Here is a 21,452-nt window from a genome sequence, read left to right as displayed (position 1 = left end):
AGAAAAGCCAGGCCTGGTTAATCAAAGTTTTTACATTAATCAGAGGTGAAACAAAGTTATCCAGAGTTTTAATTTTAGAATGAAATGAAGGCATTTTCCATTCCATTCATGCCTTTATGTCCCACGACTGATGGATCAGCTTCTTTCCCCCTTCTGAGTGTGAACTAAGGAGTGGGAGCTCCTCTTCTGCTGGGTTGCTGTTAGAGAGTTTTCTAATATCTCTCACAGTATTTTGTGTATAGGACTCCAATGCAGAGGCAGCAAAATGTAGGGTTTCAGAGTAGGAAATGCAAACCTAAGAAGAGCCAGCAGCATTGCCTGCATGCTCAGCACACGAGACTTAGCCAGTGCAACCATATTCCTAAAACTGATGTCATCACCAGGATCACACTCTAAAACACTCTGCTAGAGCATGCTAACAGAAGAACTACTCCCCTGCCTCTGTGCTGATGGAAAATTGCTGCTTGGCCAGTCATATACCCGATTCCTTATTTATACTCCCTTTTCAGTTTGTAAGTCTGTCAAAAAATACACTGAGACTGAATAGCAGTGCTTTATTGTTGAAATGACACATAGATGTGATGTTTGATGGTATTAAAGAAGTACCAGAATTGAGCCTTAGAATTAATGCAGCAAAATATGTTTTTAGTATTTCTTCCCTTGATTCTTGAAACACAGGGGAGTTATATCCTGACTGACTAAACATTGAGCAGCATTCAGCATGAGGTAAGCAAGCTCCCTGAACTGAGTAGGTCAGTCTCCACTGCTTCATCTGCTTTGCTAAATTACATTGCTCTGTGACTCTGTCAACCATTCCATGCTCTCCTCTCCTCTCCTCTCCTCTCCTCTCCTCTCCTCTCCTCTCCTCTCCTCTCCTCTCCTCTCCTCTCCTCTCCTCTCCTCTCCTCTCCTCTCCTCTCCTCTCCTCTCCTCTCCTCTCCTCTCCTCTCCTCTCCTCTCCTCTCTCCTCTCCTCTCCTCTCCTCTCCTCTCCTCTCCTCTCCTCTCCTCTCCTCTCCTCTCCTCTCCTCTCCTCTCCTCTCCTCTCCTCTCCTCTCCTCTCCTCTCCTCTCCTCTCCTCTCCATTCCCATTGCTTTTGACAATTATCTTCCCTCAACCATAGACATGTATACATGAATATAAACACCTCACCAGCTTTATTAAACTTAGCTATATACAATGCCTCTGAAATATTAAGGGTTTCCTTATGTTATAGATAAAATGGAAGTTCACAGACAGCAGATTTTTTTTTGCCCCCTTGAGAGCCAGGACAACAATGTGCCAGAATATAATCCTGTGGCCAGTGAGTGAAAAAGTCACCAGATAAGATATATAAAAGTGAGTAAATAGGGTTTTGATTTTGGGGTTGCTTTTGGGTTTTTTTTGAATGACTGTTCAAACTGAAGGACCTTCCTCTTACAGTCAGGCCAGCTTTCCCTGCTCCAGGGGAGATACCACTCAGTTTGTTCTGAATGCCAGTCCTATGAATGTCTGTAATGTGTAGTGCTCTGGCAGCAGCTGAGACTGGTGACCTGCTGGGCCATAGTGGAGAGCCCCTTCTCACAGCTGCAGAGCAGGATGAGGGCTGGGTTCTGGGCACCCAACCCCTCCCTCCTATCACCAAAAGAAACACCCAACCCACCCAAGTGGCTGGAAACAAACATACTGGGGGTTGCTGGTTAAAAGTTTCAGCAAGTTTGTTTGATGAAAGAAGTCAGTGTTTTTGTCTTATCTGGGACCATCAGAGTCCAGCAGCAGCCAAAAAGACAAGATATTTTCAGGATCAGTTTTGGATCCCTACTCCAAATTCAGCTGAAATCCTGTACTAATTTTGGTCTCTTGATTCCTTTCCATAATGTGGAGAAAAATCTTCACTCTGCCTTTACAATTTGGGAAGACACAAAGAAATTGCCACAGCTTGTAACCACTCTAAGGGCTTATGGCAAAACCTTAGAATTAGTTAGAAGTCTTTTTATTGATTGAGTAAATTAAATTCAATTACTTATGCTTCAGTGACTTTTAATAAATTCAGCTCTTTCCCTTAACAGTTTCCTGATTAAAATTACTTGTAAAATTGAGATGTTGCCTTTAGAGCTTATAACAAATCAATGCTTTTCAACTCCCTGCAGCGCATGGACAGCTTCTATATCCAGATTTCCCTGCTAGACTCAGGATTCAGGCACCAACACTTCACAATACCTTGTTACCTGGATTTCCTGTGGTGGAAAAAAGTGCACATACACTTCATCCTTCTTGTTGAGGTCCCTGGGTAAAGAAGGGGCCTACAGCAAGCCTCAAGAGGTTTCTGGAGTCATACATCTTTGCTCACAACTACACATCCTGTTCTGGAGAGTTAAAAGTGGGTGGCAGTGATAATAGGGGGAGGAAGAAGGAAAAACGGAGCCCTGATCCTCTCTTTGGGATATATTTCATATTAGCAGTGCATGAGAAGCAAGAAACAGAAATGGCTTTGTAGCTCGACCTGTATGCAAGACTCAACTTTACCATCTAAGAGATTTAACCACTAATTCACTGATTCATAATCCTTGCTTGTTTTTCCTCTAAGTCTTAAGTATGCATTTGAATTTGGCACTTGGATATATAAGACATACTTAGTAATGTAACACTGTCTGAGGGGCTCAAAATGATAATCGTTTTGACCTATCCCACCGTGATGGCAGTAGTTATTCAGAAATCACTCACTAAGTGGCTGCAGTAATTTGTGCTTTTGATGTATGCCTGCTGAGCATAGCCCTTATCTTTGACCTTGGCATCAATGAAAGCATGGCAGATCCCACAGGTTTTAAGGCATAGATTAGCTTGTTTGAAATTATTACTTCAGTGACCTCTATCTCCTCTAATGGAACATATTTTCTCTATGCTATAATATCAATGGATATTTTGCATTGTATTCTTCATTAGTTACAAGCAGCTCTTCTGTGCACTTTTCTTGATTATATTGTGTGTCATTGGTTAAAAAAGAAAAAATATGCAATTGGATCTGCTGTCTTATTTTATGCCTTTGTTCTTATTTTGCAGTGAGGGGCTAAATACAATCAAGTGAGGGGCTAAGTGCAATCAGACCACAGGTTATGTTACATTTTGTTTGCACCATTGTGCTCTCTAAACCAAAAAATTACTGCATTTAATTTAATGCATTTGTAATGAAGAAACACTAATCATCCCTGCAATCTCAAATTTTATTTGTATAGTTTAAAATTACAGAGAAGTCCTAAAGGTATTTTCCATAAGTTTAGAGACTAAAGCATCCCTCAGAAAACAAAATTAAAATAAATTTTATTTGTTACAGGTACTTTTCTTGGGGGAGTTTTGATGCAAATTATCTCAGTCAGACCTTTTACAATCAGAAAAAAACCCCAACAAAGTAATTACACTCTTTGTAAAAAAGAGTGTCTCTTATGCCATGAGTTATAACTGGTAAGGAAAACCAGTTTTCTAGCTGAGAGTAAGCCATGGTTAATGGCTATCCCTTTCAGTTATTACACTTTTTTGGTTATTCTTTTGATTTTCTCTATTTTCAAAAATTAAATCTTATGCATAGGGATTTGAACTGTTGGCTAGAATATTGTTTCTAACACTATTTGGTCTAAAACAATAATATAACATTGTCTGTGGATCTGGATTTATAATTTCCTGAGAAAAAATTATTCTCCCCTTCCAGCCCCATATACAATACAGACTTTCATTAAAACCGTTCCAATGTGGTTCATGATGTTTTATAAGGGCTTACTAGGCAGCCCTCAATTCCTTTACAGTACTTCTGAGGACATGCATTTAATTTTTTCTGTGTATTGGTCCTGAAACAATAACCCATGAAGCAAACTCAAGTTTGCAAAGACTCCAGGAGTAAGAATCAAATTGGCTGGGTACTGCTGTATTGTCCAAATGCCTTCTGTCTGACAGAGAGAGAATCCTCAGACTGTATCCTGGCCCACGTTTCACACAGCTTGTCTTTCTCTTTCCTGCCAAGAAAAAATGTTGGGAAGATCATCTGGTGAGATAGATGTGTCCTATTAGACTGATCGAGTGGGAGAACTTGAATGGTTGTAGGTTAATGAGTTTCAAGGAAGACCAGGAGCTTATCAACATAATGAACATACAAATCTCTAGTGAAGAGGGAATTGGTTAGGTAGGAAAAGATGCAGAAGTATCAGCAAGATTTTAGATGCACATACACTGAAAAGAGAACTACAGCAAAGTAATATGAAAAAATATATGTATATGTAACACATATAAGAATGTAAGCAACATTATTTCAGCACCAAAGCTATCACTCAGTCGATCATTTCTATAATATGAATGCTGGTGAATAATGCCACTTATTAAGAAGTTTGGGGTAGAATTTTATATATCAAGGTTATATGCACTTTCACTGAATCCGAAGTATAATGATATTTTGACTCATTAAATCTCTGTCCTATATTAAAAGGAAAAAAGACCAAGAATATTACCATCAGGTATGGTCTATTACTGGCTTTTAAAGTAACAAGATGAAGTGGAAGGAGCCTTTAGGAAAAAAAAACAAAAAGGAAAAAGTGTTAGCACTATCATCTGACAGATAGTCTTTGACATTAATGGCAGGTCTCTAACTCTTCATTCACTGAAGAAAGAGAATATGACTTTACAACAGGAAAGCAGGACATATCTTTAGATCCAGGAAGTTAAGATACATCCAAAGAATAACGTTACCTTCAGTTCTGAAAAAATCTGGAAAATTTGGAATACAGCAGACATTAATCATAATATCATGTAGTGTTTCATTCCTAGAGAAAAAGGGAGACCAAACAATAGGAGAGATGTAAAAGCTTCTGCAGTAACTTCAATTTTCAAAGTAATATTAGAAATAAACAACTTTAAAAAGTTGTCATCTAGAAGACACCAAACTGATAAGTCATAATGAATATCAGTTTGTCAAAAAGAAATCCTGATGAATCAATTAATTTTTGACATGACATCAAACCTGAAAGTTAGGTGAAAGCAAGTATTTTGAATTGGACTTTTTACCCTGTCCACCAGGATATTCACTTGGCTTCCTCCAAAAGCACACTCCTGATGAGCTTCTCACAAAATGGATAAGTAATTGGAGAAAAAAAATTAATAGGTCAAAAGTTAAAGGATATAAGTACTACAGGGGGATTTTATGGTTCCATATTCTTGAATATTTTCATTAGGAACCTGAACAACGCATTAAATGTGCAAGCCATTTGTGGTTGTGAGCTTACTCTAAGTGGAATATTAGAATGAAGGGTCTTGACAAAAGAAATAAAAGCAAGCAGCAACAATCAAAACAAAAGCAAAACCAAAACCAAACAAATAAGCAAAAATACCAAGACAAACAATAGAAAAAATACCTACAGAAAACCCTTCCTAGTCAGGAAATAGTGGTCATCAAAATCGAGTATACATAGCAGTCAATGTAATGTCTTATCAGTGCAAATTAGAATTTAAATAATTACTGTTTACAAAAAAAAAAATCATAATTAAATAATGTTGCTGAAATACTGAAAGGTAGAAACCGAATTGCTTAAAATGAATCACAGGAAGCAATAATTCTGCTCTTCTCAGCAATGATGTGATCTCCCCAGAACCACCATTTCCAATTTGGACATTGCACAATAAAAAGGTGACCCCTTAAGAGTTATTAGACAGTAAATGTGAAAACATAAAAATATGATTTCTGCAGAAATCTGTGGGGAAACATAATGGCTAGCTTGAAAAGCTGCTGAAAAAAGAGAAAGGGGAAAAGCTTTTTTCATGTCTGCGGAGAATGAAAGAAGTAATGTGAACTAGAATTGCAGCAGTGGAAATGTACATCAGGCAGGTGGAAAAATATCTAATGGGAAGGACTGGTAAGTATCAGAGTAAATTGCTTAGCAGTAATGTACATGTTCCTCTGCAAGCCTTAAGAACTTACCAGACATCTGTCAGCAATAGCTTAGATACAGCCAGTCTTGTCTCAAACTGGGGAGTAAAAATGAGATGGACTTTCTGATTCCCATCTCATTTCCTGTGATTCTGAGAAAACTTCTTAAAAAAAAAAAAAAGAGCATACAGGTTAAAACCAGTGGGCTACATGGGATAACTTGTGTCAGTGTCACTAGAGGAAATACTTGTTTCCTGCTAAAATATGTGTGTTTTACTGACTCTTATGCATATTTTAAAATTCAACATTATGATCTTGGTCTGCATCATATATTCCAAACTGCTCAGTTCTGTCCTTTTTGTACAAACCAGTTTGTGGTCCTGAAAGTTTGACCATATTTCTCATGCAGAGCAGTATAGGGCTTGTACAGTGTAACTAATGAATCATACTGTCATCCCAAATGTTTTCAAAAAGACTTTTACTTGAATTAAGTGTCCTTGAAGTCTAAAGTGATATTCTCTGTTACTGTCAGTCCCACTTCAGCTTCTTCCTGTGCTGGACTAAGGCCATCTGTGACTTCCTTGGTTTGACATCATATTTTGCTTTTTTTACTGGGAGTACACATGGGCTGGAATGGGCTGTAAATTCTGCTTGCCTAATGGATCTATATTCTACAAAGAAGTGTGGTCACTCATCTGAAAACATATTGTTTTGTTATCTCAATAGCATAGAGGCAGCTACTGCTTTGTGACGGTGAATTCTGTATCTGTTCCTCTAATGTGTTTGTCGTCGTGGCAATTTCATTACAAAACAAAAAGCTTCACAGTGTTTTGGTTTTTAATTAGGAATAATAGTGTTCCATATTTTTTCAAAACCTTTAGACTATTATTCATTGACATAATTTGACTTATGTTTCATGAAGTAGAAATAGCATTATGCAAGCCAATTAAATTTTCCCTCTCATGTTTTATTCGAAAGAATAACCCAGCCTTCATGGGTATAAAAAGAAAACAGTGCTCAGGATGAATGTATGCACTTCTCTTAGCCACAGAAAATGTATAATAGAAGATCACTTAGCAATCCCATATGCTTTTTTTTCAACATTCCTAATGGACCCAGCAGATTGCCTAATGCAGCATCTTGTCTGGCACGTTTCAGTACAGGTGCATTAGGAAGAAGCATGAGAAACAGTATATATCCAGTGATTCCTCTTAGTATACTTTCTTCTCTTATTAATTTTATTACAGTTATATTCAGAAATATTCTTTTTTATATAAGTGATTATCAAATACACCCTTTATAAAGAAATTATATAGTTGTTACTAAGCAGCGGATGGGGGCAATGCCCCATGGAAACATTTATCTTTTATATTACTCATTATTGGAAAGGTAAGGAATACTATCTGTATTAAAGTCAAATTTCTCAGTGGAAGAAGAGAGAATAAATGCTTCCTTTTTTGTGGTTTTAATAAAATTAGTGTATTGTAATTGAAACCTCAGGAATGAGAACCACCAGCTGAACAAACAAAGTGCTGCCATCTCCCAGCCAGGCAGATGCCAGTATTTAGTTTTTCGACTGCATCCTTTATATTTGCCATGAACTGTCTTGCAGGACACCAGCTTTGAGATAATCTAAATGGAAAGGTTCTGGCATTACCCAGTAGTACTTTTCAGAGCAGCCAAGGTGTGCTAGCATGCTCAGGTGAGCTTAGGAGTGCTTTCCAACAGGTGCTATGTAAAAGAGGAGTCTTCTGCTTACTGTTCCCAGACTGGAGAGTTCCTTGGCAAAAGCAAAAGAGGGATAAACTTGGATATTTGGGATCCTTAGTTCAAGTCAGACATCAATATACAGGAAAGAAGGAAATGCAGTGACTAGTAATGGTCATGGCTGTGAGAAAGGACAAGCATTTTTGAAACACCCTCAAAGTTCCATCCAGCTACAGCCTGGAAGACAAGCATCTATATTTTCACCCTCATGATTCAGATCTAACAGTTCAGATGCAAGAAAAACTACAAAGAGCTAAATCCAAATACTTTTCAGACCTGAGGCAACTGTTTAGGGAGAGGCAGCAGCACTGCTTATGCAGTAAGTGCTTCAGCTACACTGATCTGTGCCCACATAGAAACACAGACCAGCCTTACACAACGTGGAAACCTCACACCCACACATCTGAACAAACTTTATGAACCCCTTCTCTTAGAAGAAAGGTGGCAAAACAGGTCAGTGAACAAGTAATGCTTGATGTCAGCGTTCTAGAAACTGCTGTACTAGATTAATGGTTCTAACACAGGAATGAACCTTAATAAAAACTGCAGCTTACAGTGCAATCAGCTGTCCAGTCACAGGTGCACTTTTTTACTGCACAACTGGACTTCCCAAGAAGAGAGGGATCAACAGCTATGTAGTGAATTTGGAATTAAGGAGAGCTGGGGGAAAATGCAGTAAGAAGGGTAACTATATGTAAATGGATTAACAGAGCTTGCAAAAGGAACACTGTGACTGAAGATGTGTGTGGCTGAAAAAAGAAAATTACATTTGAGAGAAGTCTACTGAACATAACTTTGCTCAGGTATCTAAAATGACTCTGGAATTTTTCTGCAAATGCCTTACTGGTAGGATGGGAAGTGATTGAAACAGTACAGTAAGAGGGAGAAAGGCACCTGGTTGGACCTCACAGAGAAGACTTCTGTCCCCAGAATTACTGTGCCATGGTTTATTATTTAAATGCAAATCTGTTTTTAATTGCCAGATGAATTCCAGTGTTCTACTGACAGTGTACTTGTTCATATCAGTGCAGCAGAATCAACCATTTTCTACCAAACTGCTGGGTGACAGGAAAGTCAATTTTCTTTACATTTTCCTCCATTTGGAAATAAAACATTCATGTTTCTATACCTTATGAAGGTTTAGTCGTCAAAACCTTTTAATATCATCAAGATATTTTGAAGATTATATACTGAATTAATACCTTTAATAATCAAAATTAAGAAATAAAGAAATCCACTTGGGAACATTGAATACTTAGACATCCAGCTTTACATCCAAAAATATCAAATAAATACATGGCTGAAATATATATATGGGTATATATCCCTCCAAAGCACAAATATTACCTTTATGAGAGACAAAATCCATTTGAACCAGTCCAAATGTTCCAGGTAACATGTCCTCATGTTTCAGGACTTTCTATTTATATTCCTAACTATGAATTTTGAAAGTTAAAGGGAATACATCCTAATGAGTCACTTAGTACCTTTTGGCAATCCCCTGCTTCATTCATTTTGATGAATATTTCATAAGTGTGAATTGTAAGACTTGGATGTAAGATGAAACAGAAGTGTCAAATGTTTAATATAAAAATATATATTAGACAAGAAACACCTCTCTTTCCTATATGTCAGAGCTGCTGGATCTATATGTTACAGAATTTTTTCTACTTAGTCAAAATTACAATAATGAGAAAAATTATGCTCAATTGGATGACAGCAGAATCATTCAGACTTTTATGACCTCTCTGAAATAAACCAAGACTATTATGAGCAGGGATCTATCTATGCACTGTGAGGTAAAAGAATAAGTATTTCTTTGTACACATAGGGAATGAAAGTGCAGAAGAATGCAGAACCTTCCGCAGGATGGCACAAAGAACACTGACAGAAATTAATTCCAAGGTTTTCAGGCTGACAACTAGACTATACATTTAGCTTCTAAACTGAAATATAGCTCACCTTGCACACTAAAGCCAGCTGTCACAAGATCATTTTATTACAGTGAGTTGAGAATGAAACTCCCAACTCTGGTTATTACATTCTTATGGGAAAGTATTATTATATTTGTATAGGGAAGATATCATCATGGTGATTAAAAAAGCTCTTTTCTCCTCCAGTAAGAGGGTCCAAGCATATCAGAACTCCTAGCAGTGGTGCATCATCTTTAATTCATCTTGAAGAAAGGTCAATGTGATACAACTCAAAATAGGCAAGAATATATTTTTAAAATCTTATTTATTCAATCTTTTAATAATAGAATAAAGGGAAATGCCAATAAATATTAACAGAAGGCAACTTGCCACAGACCACTACAATATTTCCTAAGGAGCATACCATATTCATTAACACTAAGAATACTATCTGTATTGAGTCTAAGAAATAAATATGCATGTAAGAAATGCACACACCTGGAGTGACACATGGTTTTACATTTTATACTTTACATCCTGGAGACTTAACAAGAGTTATATGTTCCTGCAGTCAAGTGTCCTTGGGAGGGTTTCAGATAATTTTTACCATTTTTTAATTTATTACGAAACTCACATATCTAGAGAGAAAGGGTTTTAAGTATGGTCTATAAGTATGGTCTATACATAAACCAAAAGTCTTTGAAACTGAAAAAAATCTTCAACATTTTGAAACTGATGATCCATTTACACTTATCTCTTGATTCTACAAGATCTGACTTACAATATCTAGCTGTAGCATTTTGCTAGACATATCTGAGTAAGAATGCAATGGGTATATGTTGATTTTACTCTGAAACATTGCATTAATTCTTGTGTTTCCATTGGTGCTATGTGGAGTGCAAGCTGTAGTCAAGCTAAATAAAGCCCCACAAACCAGTACCATTTTAAATTACAAACATGCAAAGAAACAGATGAATGGAAAGACTTCATTCACTCAGTTCCATTTGGCTCAGACAGAATGACAGCCAGCCTGGAGAAACTGCTAATGAAACTTACTGCCTTTCTAAAAATAGAAACCCCAGCTTGAAATGTAATGCCTGCGCCTCTGTGGAGGCTAAAGGAAATGGAAAAATAGCCATAAGTACATTTTGGAAAGACAACAGTGTATTACAATGCTTTATGGTATTCAAAAAGTCTATATTAACCATTTTGAAGGACCCTCTATGCCTCTTTGTGGTAAGGAGCTTTTTCTGTTGGAAAAAAGAAAAGGAAAAAGAAAAATTAAATCCCTGTGCCTCGTTACTATTGTGGGATTTGCACATGTGGGATTTAACATAAGAAATTGCAAAGGCAACAAAGTGCTACTCTAGACTCAGAAAATATTTCTCTCTCTTTTTTTTCTTTTTAATAATTTATTCCATACAATTCATTTTGCACAAAGTTTCATTTCTCCTGGAAACTGAAATCCTGCATGAGGGTTTTGGGGTTTTTTTGGTTTTTTTTTTCTGAATGGTAATAATATTAAATGATTTATTTTTGTCAGTCTCATGTAATAAACAATTTCAACCTTGTAGATCACACTCAGGACCTTGTGAATCACTGTGGATTATGCATACATGTCCATCTCTCTCAGCCTCACACAGCTTAGGTGAATGTGCTCTACATGTGTGTTGAAATAAGTCTCATTCCTTCTCAGGACAAGAATTTCCAAAAGGCACAGTCATAATTTCCAGAAGTACGTATCTGGCGAGTTAAGACAAGTAAAGAGGTGGAAGAATCTAAGACATATGGATTTACTATGCCTAGGAATATCAAAGTAGGAGTAATGAAAAAGTGTTTGCCTGATAAACGGAGATGACACATAATACACAAGGGGTTTTATATGCACAATGATGTTGACATTATGTGGACAAATTTCCTTTACTATCCCTCATTTTAACCAGTCCTACATACCCCTTCCCACAGCAATACAAATTAACCGATTAGCTGTCATCGTCTACAGAAGGTGACAGTTCTGGTGACGAGATCTGAGGTTCAACTCACCAAGTATGGAACAACCCAATCTAAATTTCCACTGTATGTAAATTCATACACAAAATTGTGTACTCTAAATCAGATGCTTTATTCTGAGCTGGAAAATTTTTATAAATTTGTGTATATCAAAAGGAAGGGCAATGTAAAGTGAAAAGTAAAGAAAATGAGTGATATCATGTGATAATTCTAGTGGGTGAAGGATTGTATGATGTTATCAGGCAAACCCTCTCAATTCTTCATTCTAGACACTACTTTTTTGTACCTTCTGGAAAGCGAAGGCTATCTTTAGGATAAATGAAATATTGATTTTGGGTTCTAGCTAGACTCCATTAAGAAGCTCTTTTAAGTTACATTGTGTCTGCATAGACTGGAGTTTTATGAACACAAATCAGTTTTCTTATACCCATAAGTGGGCTTTTCATGAGCACTTACAAATAATTCACCCAGCTTTCTTGTCATCAGTAGAACTTGACTTGAAGCTTTCTTAAGCACTTTCAAAAAACCTTAACTGCATGTCTGGTATTGAATATCAATGATGACTGACTGAGTTATACTAAAGACAGCCCATTTATTTCTAAATACAGGAGCAAGAGAAACAGCATTGTGGAGGGGAAAAAAAAGGCAATCAATGACTAAAAAATACTTTTTCTGTGTTGAAAGCAGATGATTTGAAAGTGTACTTGAATAAAAAAAGACTGACCAATGTGATAATGGTTTGGGATGCTTCTGAGTCTGTTAGCTCTGTCTATACTGTCAGATGCACCACTCCCCAACTTCCGAAAGTTGTTTTAACACAAAAGACCTGGAGTGCAACAGACCTGATCAATGCGAAACGCAAATAGAAATGGGGACTCAGCCCCTACAACTCAAAGAGGCACTACAGTGAGGGTCAAGTTGTTCTGGCTCAGAGTCTGAGCAAAGGCAATGCTTCATCCTATTCAGAGTGAATAGCAGTCCCAGAAATCAAATTAACAGAAAGGGATTTGGCTTCCTTCCTTACCTCACTCTTGGAATGGTCCAAAGTTTTACTGCATCTCTGGCAATTCTGTTCAATTGCCTAACCCTGAGAGGGGTGGACAGGGTTACAGGACAGCAGGTCAGCCCTGACATCCAGAGAAGCCTACATGTTCAGAGAAGAGTCAGGAAAAGTTTCATTTTTCAACAATTACAGTTTGACATGACTTGTGCCATACTGTTATATGTCAGCTGGGACATATTCTTCCTGCTAGCTGGATTTATCATGAGAATAATGTTGATAACACATTCATGTTTTAATTGTTGGTGAACAGTGTTGGCATAAAGTCAAGGACTTTTCAGTGTGTCGTGCTCTGCCACTGAGGAGCTGCACAAAAAGTTGATATGGAACATAACCACAGTACCTGATCCAAACTGACCAAAGAGTTATTTGATACCATGGAACATCATGTTCAGTTTGTTAACTGAGGCGAGTTATCAGGAGGTGCCAATCACTGCACAGGGACTAAATAGGCATTGGCCAGTAGGTAGAGAGCAGTTGCATTTTGCATCAGTTCTCTTTACTGGATTTTATTCCTTTCTCTCTTTTTGTTATCTCCCTTATCATCACTGTTGTTATTATTGTTGTTGTTGTTGTCATTATTATTTCAATAATTAAACTGTTCTTATCTCAACCCACAGGTTTTACCTTTTTCCAATTCTCCTCCCCATCCCACCAAGGTGGGGAAATGGGAGGGGCAGGGTGAGTGAATGGCTGCATGGTACCCTAATTTCTGTCTGGGTTTAAAACATGACACTATGCTGCTGTTTCCTTAGGAGTTGCATCATATTTCAATGATGCTATATACATATGGAAAGTTGGTAAATTCTGCTCTGATGGGTGTAAGATGAAAATATGAAGAATTTATTTTTTTAAAAAAATAGACAAAATTAAGTTCTTTGATCAATACTCACACAAATTTTTAAAACATTTCCCTAGAGACAGCTTTCACGTGTGTAGACATACACAAACTTTAGAGGTTGTTACAGCTGCTTCTGATAGAGAGCTCGACCCCTCTGAATAAAGACAAATACTATTGCCCAAAATGGCACTGTTCTAAGGCACTGCTCTAAGGCAATATAACTGAATCCTTTCAGAACAACATGAGTGCTGAGCAGTACTAATCAGAAGTGTTTCAAGAGCTTGAAGAAAAAGATGTTTAAAAAGAAACTGAATGCTATGGTTTTTTCCCCATTCAGCTAGGTCTGAAGTCCCATCATCAGTCTCACTGAAGTCAACGAACAACTTTTGTGCATGCTCAGTATGCTGACACTGCTTCTCTGGGTTTCTGCATGTGTTTCTGGACAGGAAAAGAAGCTGGTGAATAAATTATGGCAGCACAAGAGTTCAGTACTTTCTGTTTAAGAAGACACGTAAAACGAGTGCTTCTTATCCCGTTTTTAAATATAAATTCACAGGTTTCACATTCATACCCAGCACTCTGCTCTGCTTTAGATATAAACAATCTCAAGGCATTTCTTACTCCTCAGAAGGCTTTGCAGGCAGGAGGGGGGGTGTGATCCTCCCCCTCTGCTTTGTGCTGGTGAGGCCAGGCCTGGAGTACTCTGGCCAGTGCTGGGCTCCCCAACACAAGGAGAGATGGAGATACTGGAGAGCCTCCAGCAAAGGTCCACAAAAACAACGAAGGGACTAGAGCAATCTCCTATGAGGAGGGGCTCAGACTGCTGCCTCTAGGCTGGAAGTTGCCTCTTGGAAACTGCTTATCTATGAAGTCTCCATATCCTAAATTTTTTCCCTTTAGGGGATATATTAGTGATTGCATAGACGGCCAACAAGCTAAACAGAAGTATGAGGGCTGCAATGAGTGACAAATCTCTCTAAAATCATTGGCTCTGTTATCACAGCATGTGTTGCAGGTGACCATAGTTTTCCCTGTTTGTTCGCAGGTCACAATTTATAATTGAAGCAACTTGCTGCACATCAAATCTATGAGCTAGAAGTTGGCAGCTTGATCTTCATCTGAATTCCTTCAGAGCAGCATCTTAAGACTTCTGTTTTGTGGTGGCACTAGTCATGGAGTGACATGAGTGTACAAAGTGGAGGCCAATTGCAGTTAATTACAAAAATTGAATAAAGGGGAGTTTTGTCCAGCAATTAATGTATTTTAACACCTGTTTTTTGAGAAGACTCCTCTTTTTGCTCCAGTCTTATCTGAAAGCAACCGTTCTTGGCACAATGCAGTTTGTTGATGACTTTGGCCATCTTTGGCCATGGTCTGAAGAGCCTGTAGCCTGTACTGCCACTCTGGGCATTAAACCTGAGGCTTTGTACAGGGCATAGCACCAAGACAAATTTCTCTATGAAGGCTTTAGGGGTTATTTTTAAAGTCTCTAAGGAAGCAGGAGAAGAGAAGGCTTTTCAGAGGCTTGCTACCAGGCATTAGATTTGGATTGGCATTATAGGTAGTGAGAGACAGAGTAATTGTAAATTGACTTCACTTTTCACTGCCATCTTATGAGAAGAATGGTAAAAAACAGGAAAAGCTATTCTGGGAATGAAGCATGAGAAAACAGATATGGAAGGAGCTTTTTCTAATAAGGCAGTGGTGGTGTTGATATCAGGGCAGAAAGGAGAAAAAGTGGTAACATCTTCAGTTGATAACAGTGTGGAAATTCAATACAGGGAATAAAGGCAGTTCTATACAAAATAGTCAGTACCACATTTTATAGAACAGTGTAAAATAGAACATGATGACAAAACCAGCATTCAAGTTTCATGTTTGCTACCTTCTTAACCTGAAAAGCTTTTGCAAGTGTGTCTTTAGATTTTCAGATGTATTTTATGATGTAGACTAGATCCTTGATCTCAGGCTTGAGCATTGGATATGACTTTATTTTTGCAATTGTTGTAGGGGCTATTTTTGTCTGAAGTAGTATGGTTCCTGACACTGCTAACAGGGCATACAGTGCTTCCCTTGTTGGTTGGGTGCACTACCAGGTTTGTGCCCAGCATGGCTGCAGGACCTCCATGGGGATTAGTTCCTTGTCACCTATGGTTCAGTGAAAGAAATCCGGCGCCCTCGCTGATGGCGCTCACTCCACTCCGGGGAGCTTGGGGTGTCCCCTTCAGCTCTTAGAGCTCGTCCCTCGTCACGTTCCATCCTCCTTAGCTTCTCCCGCAGTGTTTGGTGCCAGGTGCTGTAGGACCTCTGTGGGGATCGGCTCCTCGATGTGTGTGGTTCGCTGAAGGAAACCCGGCGTCCTCGCTGCCGGCGTTCTCTCCTCCCTGGCTCTGGGACATCCTGTTCAGACCTCAGAGCTTCAGCCACATCGTGATCCATCCTCCTTAGCTTCTCCTGTGGTGTTGGGTGCCAGGTGCTGAGGGACCACCCTGGGGTTTGGCTCCCTGTCCCCTACAGTTCAGTGAGATAAATGCGGCAGTCTCACCAATGGTGTTCACTCCTCCCAGAGAGGCACAGACATGCCCTGGGCCCTGCCAGTGTCCTTGTCCAGCAAATCTCTGCGCCCTTAGCAAGCACACAACTGGATGTCTGTCCCTGATGGAGGAGGCCAGGCACTGTGGCCCTTCAGGCCTGCCCTGGGCAACCAAAAGTCTTGTGACAAGTGTCACAATGACTCCTTGGTGACATCGGGGCTTTTAGGGACCACACCCAGAAGATAAGTTCCAGCCTCAGGAACAAAAACTTCCCAGATAGCTCATCTCACATGATTCCCTGCATTTGAGCAGAATTCTGTTGTCATGTTTTTCACATAAATTCACAGGTTTAACCTTTCACAGCAAGTGCTATGTTCTGTTTTAGAAACAGACCATTCAAGGCCTTTCTTACTCCTCAGCTAACTTTTGCAGGAGCAGTTTTGCTGTGAAGTAGTATAATTTTGATGCTAGTACCCTTTTTGGTAGGGTATGCTACCAGGCTCTGTGTCTGGCAGGACAGTAGGACCTGCACCAGGATTGCCTCCTTGTTGTCTGTTCTTTTTTTTCTTCCTGGTACTGAAGGATGTGATGCTTTTGTAAAGCTTTCTGTGTGATAAAAAAAGTTAAAGCTCTTGCCATTTGGCTACAAGTTTATTGTTTTATGAAGAGTATTTTAAAAAAAGTACAAGAAAGAGTTACACAGGCCTATGTTGTCAGTCAGTGTTCTCAGAAAAGCAAATTCATCCCTTCTGTACAGATACCTTCATAGTCTCTAGACTAACTGAGCAACATGCCTTTAGAAAGAAAACTTCCTTCTCTTCCCTGAGATTTGTGCAGTTCTGAACACCCTGACTACCTGAATTACCCGTCATGGTGATTTGAAAATCTCCTGCAGAAGAGCTCAAGACCCAAGACAGTGCTATGGAGGAAAAAAGTCTCTGTATTTATCCAAACACACAGATCCACGTATCCAGAGATGCACACACGTGCTGCAGCTATTGTCATTAGTGTGACTCCAGCTTGTTTTGTGCAGCACCCACTTACCAAACATCCTTTAGCTCATCCTGAAGCTGTATTACATCTGTAACAACTCAAGAGTATCTCACACAGAGGAAGTTGTAAGTAAAAAGTCACACGTGCATGATAGTGTTCTGGACCACCAACCTAAATTCTTCAATCACCTTGCTTTACCAACATCAGCATGTACTTTCAGGCTTAAACCAAAAGCTTTTCTTAACACCTTTTTCTACATGCTCAGTTTTTCAAATTTCTTCCAGTGACTAATAATTTGCCTTATTTTAGGGTGAGATCGTGACAGAAAAGCCTCTGCTGTTGGAGCAATACACTGAATGAGCAGAGGACCCCAGGGAGGACTGAACATCACTGCCATGTATGAAGGGAAGCTGGCATGCTCATTCAGGCTAAAATTTCATGGGCCCTAATGGAATCCACCCCAAAGTAATAACAAAACTGGTGAAAAAACTTGCCAAACCACGCTCGATCATCTACCAACAGAGCAGGTTAACTGGAGAAGTTCCAGTTTTCTGGTAATTAGCAAATGCAATGCCCATCAACAAGAAGAGTTGGAAGGATGATCAGGGGAGTGACAGACCTGCCAGCCTGACCTCTATACTGGGCAGGGTTATGGAAGGGATCATTTAAGTGGTTCAGTTAAACTGGGCAGAAACACCAATTATGTGTCTGGTTTTAAAAAAACAATCAGCAGGCTAGTTTTGCAGATTGACACCCAGTTAAACCACTTAAAAGAGCTAGATATGCCTCTAAGAAAATACATTTAAGGATGGGCAAGCCCATGGGGAGCTCTCTTGCTTCTGGCCTTTGAATAGGTAACTGGGAGCTGGCTGGACCAGCTCCATGCGGCCTCTGCAGCCTGGCAGAGCCGGGCCGGGCCGCGCTCTCCTGTGGCACTGCCCCTTCCAGAGAAGCCTGCCAGGCCCCATTCCAATGGGGTGGCTGGGACCCTTTCCCAGTGAGGCCAGGCCCTGTTCCAGTGGGGTGGCTGGGACCCTTTCCCAGTGAGGCCGGGCCCCGTTCCAGTGGGGTGGCTGGGACCCTTTCCCAGCACGGCAGGCCCCATTCCCGAAGGAGCCTGCCAGTCCTTTTTCCAGCAGCACCACTGGGCCATGTGGCCAGAGGGCTATACCAGCTCCAGGGCAGCCATGCACCGGGACCAGCGCCAGGAGTGGCCCTGTGGCCAGGACTGCTCGGCCGAAATCGGTGTGGCTGGCAGCACCTCAGAGCCATGGCTGTCTCAGCATGGATCACAGTGAACTTCATTTTCTTACCTGCTTTTAGCCAGCAATGCTGCAGACAGAAGGATAAAAGCAGCAGCAGCCTCCTTTTCTTTCAGCACCTCACACAAAGAGAAGGCGCGGGACCACATGACTAATGGAGAGGCACGGCAAGTGATTTCCCCAGTGCAGAGCCTGGATGAGATCAACCTTCCAGCTGCAGAACTCCTTAAAAACTTTCAATTGATAAAGCTTGAGAACAAATCAACCTCTGAACACCAATTCTCTCCCAAATCAGAAAAAGGAAAGGGTGAGACAGTGGAGAAAACTACACGGCGACACTGAGGTCAGTGAGGAAGGAGTCAGGTCCCAGATTGAGGAGATGCCTTACTTCTGGGCTGAAATTCTTTTGAAAGGCTATGGTGAAGATATATTTGATATATCAGACTTTGTTTTTTCCCTGTAATTCATGGAATGTGTTGGGTGGATGCAGCATTCTGACCACAGCTGTGAGCAGAGGCTCCAGTATTGAGCTAAGCAAATGTTGCAGTAGCTCTGATCCAACGAGAAGCTTGAACAGAAAGGGATGAGACAGATGACAAACCTTGCCACAGGGATAGAAGAAGAAATCCTCTGTTCCCAGAGATGAATGAAAAGGACTTTTGCTTTCATGCTAGAGCAGCTCATCCTTAAAGTAACACTCCAATAAGTTGACATGACCCATGAAAGCAGTTGTGGGGAGGCTGCAAGGTATGGGAAGGAACTTCACAGTTGCAGATTTCTGGGTGGCTGTTGTTTGTAAAAGTTAAAACCACAACAGTTTCTTGTGCAGACGTCGCCATGGCATGGCAAGAGAGACTCCTCTCCCTAAGTTAACTGAAAAAAGACTATTTTAGAGGTGGTAAACTGACTGAAAGTTCCAGGTTTTGTCTCTTTACAATGTCAGTGTAAAAGAAAAGAAGAGTTGAGGGGAGAAGTGTTCTGAAGGTTTAATCTGATTTCTTCTTTTATTCCTTTAGTTCTGTTAATAAAGTTTTCTCTATTCCCTTTAAAGTTGAGCCCGCTTTGCTCTCCTCCTAATCCTTATCTCGCAGCAGAAAATGAGTAAATAATTCTAGTGGGTGCACTGGCCAGCACTAAACCCACTACATTAATTGGTGAATTGGCTGAGAGAGAGACTCAGATTGGTGAACCAAAACCACTACAATCATCTGAGTGCCATCCTAAAGCACAGGCAGGACACCCAGGAGATAAAGCCCAGCCAATGTGATTTTTGAAGATAGGTCTTGCTTGACCAACCTGATCTCCTTCTGTGAAAAATTGTCCCGCTTAGGTGAAGGAAAGGTCTCGAAAAAATGTCTTATGAGGAGTGGGTGAGGGAACTAGGATTTTTAAGTGTTGAGGAGGCTCATGGGGGACTTCATTTCTCAAAACTATCTGAAAGGAGGTTGTGGTTGGGTGCTGGTTTCTTCTACTGTGTCTGCAGTGAGAGGGTGAGGGGAAATGCCTTTAAACTGAGACAGAGGAGATTCCAATTAGATATTAGAAAAAAATTTCACTGTTAAGTTGCCCAGGAAGGTGGTGGAGTCACCAACGCTGGAGGTGTTTAAGAAGCATCTGAATCTCACTCTGGGTGACATGGTTTGGTGATTTAGGGGTGAGAGTGGTGGTTCTGGGTTGACAGTGGGACTTGATGGTCTCAAAGGTCTCTTCCAACCTTGACGGTTCTATGATCCTATGATTCTATGAAAGAATGGAACAGAAATCAGACTGAAATCAAAGCTGCCATTTTGCCTGCTTTATATTCTTTCCCTTTCCACTGTTAGCACTTGGGTGGTCTGTCCATTGAGAAAATTCAGTACACAGAAATTACATTAAATTTCTTGCTCTCCTGCTCTCCCGAAGTAAATTCCAGCAGACTTTCCAAAATACCATGGAAACTTATGGGAACCCAAGTTCTTAAGTATACACAGATGGCTTGCCTGCAACCTTGTTTAAATATCACCTTCAGTGTCCCAAACATTAGCATGCCAGTAATAACAAAGGTAACACAAGAAATGCAAACACATTAAAAGACAGCACACCATGAGGGACAGAGAAGCATCAGAGCAATGAAGGAAAATCCACATTAAAAGTAGCCAATTAGTGAAATGCCATCTGTTCATCCAAACTCCACTCAAAGAAGGAAGATTTCCTGTTTAATGGAACAATAAATTCTTCAGGACTTAGAAAAATGAGTGTTTAGTTTTACTTTTTCCCTCTGTCTTTTCTTATTGGATGCATCATTATGCAGTTATTTACCTTGAAAATGTCACTAGGGCAACCACCACTGTGGTGCTCTAGTATTTTTTGTTTGTAGCAGTGTTGTATGGAATTTGGCAGGATCTATATTTGCTAGACATCAAAGATGCCTTTTTTTTTTTTTTTTTTTTAATTCTGGTGCATTTCTTCAGTGCAGTTAAGATAATGTGCTGTCCATTTTGATTTTGGTTAGTTTTTCAAAAAAGAAATCAGACTGAAACAGGTGAGTTTCACACCAGACTGGATGGAGTGGAACTATTACAAGATGATGATTCCAGTTTAAATATATTATTGCTTTAGACTTTGTCAAAGCTTGGCCCAGACTTGCTGAAAAATCTCTAATATGGCCTTATTTTTTGCTTTAGACTGACCTGAAACCCAGCAAAAATTGCTGAATTTTGTTTGCAAGACGAAAGTACATTTACTTCCATACCTGGTGGAAACCAGAAAGTTTTATTAAACCACTTCTCTCCCTCTTCTTCTACCCTTTTTGCCTTTCTTCTGATGACAAGACTTTCACAGACCAGCAATTTAGGTTCTATTGAAGTCACACTTTTAATATGCTTTTTCACATGCAGTGGATCCTGCTAGCTAGTAGAACAAAGTGCTCTTAAAAAACTTCTGTAGTTTAAAAAAGAATACATGAGTTTCTAAAATCTTGATTGTCCAATTTTATTGTTTCTTGATGAAAAGAAGTCCTTTGGCTGGAGCATAAGTCTTACAAGGCTGAGGAAACTGAATTTGTTTTTGAAGAAAAGGAGGCTGGAGGGGCACATTATCAAAAACTGGGAGGTTAGCCTGTTCTGCCAAATGACAGGACAAGAGGAAATCACCTCAGTTGTGCCAGGGGAGGTTTAGATTGGATATTAGGAATAATTTCTAATACAGGA

General features: G+C 39.7%; 1 long non-coding RNA gene across 1 annotated transcript; it reads right to left on the bottom strand.

Annotated features, from left to right (window-relative positions):
• Positions 1–3,514: 3,514 nt before the first annotated feature.
• Positions 3,515–18,390, bottom strand: LOC306798320. The gene is made up of 3 exons (XR_013773316.1): positions 18,316–18,390; positions 5,936–6,048; positions 3,515–3,983 (listed from the first exon to the last, which is right to left on the bottom strand). It is a non-coding gene; the product is annotated as an uncharacterized lncRNA (long non-coding RNA).
• Between the last annotated feature and the right edge of the window lie 3,062 nt (positions 18,391–21,452).

Source organism: Erithacus rubecula (genome assembly GCF_903797595.1).
Source record: "Erithacus rubecula genome assembly, chromosome: 2".
Lineage (NCBI taxonomy): Eukaryota > Metazoa > Chordata > Aves > Passeriformes > Muscicapidae > Erithacus > Erithacus rubecula.
This window is presented reverse-complemented; position numbering and strand designations above follow the sequence as displayed.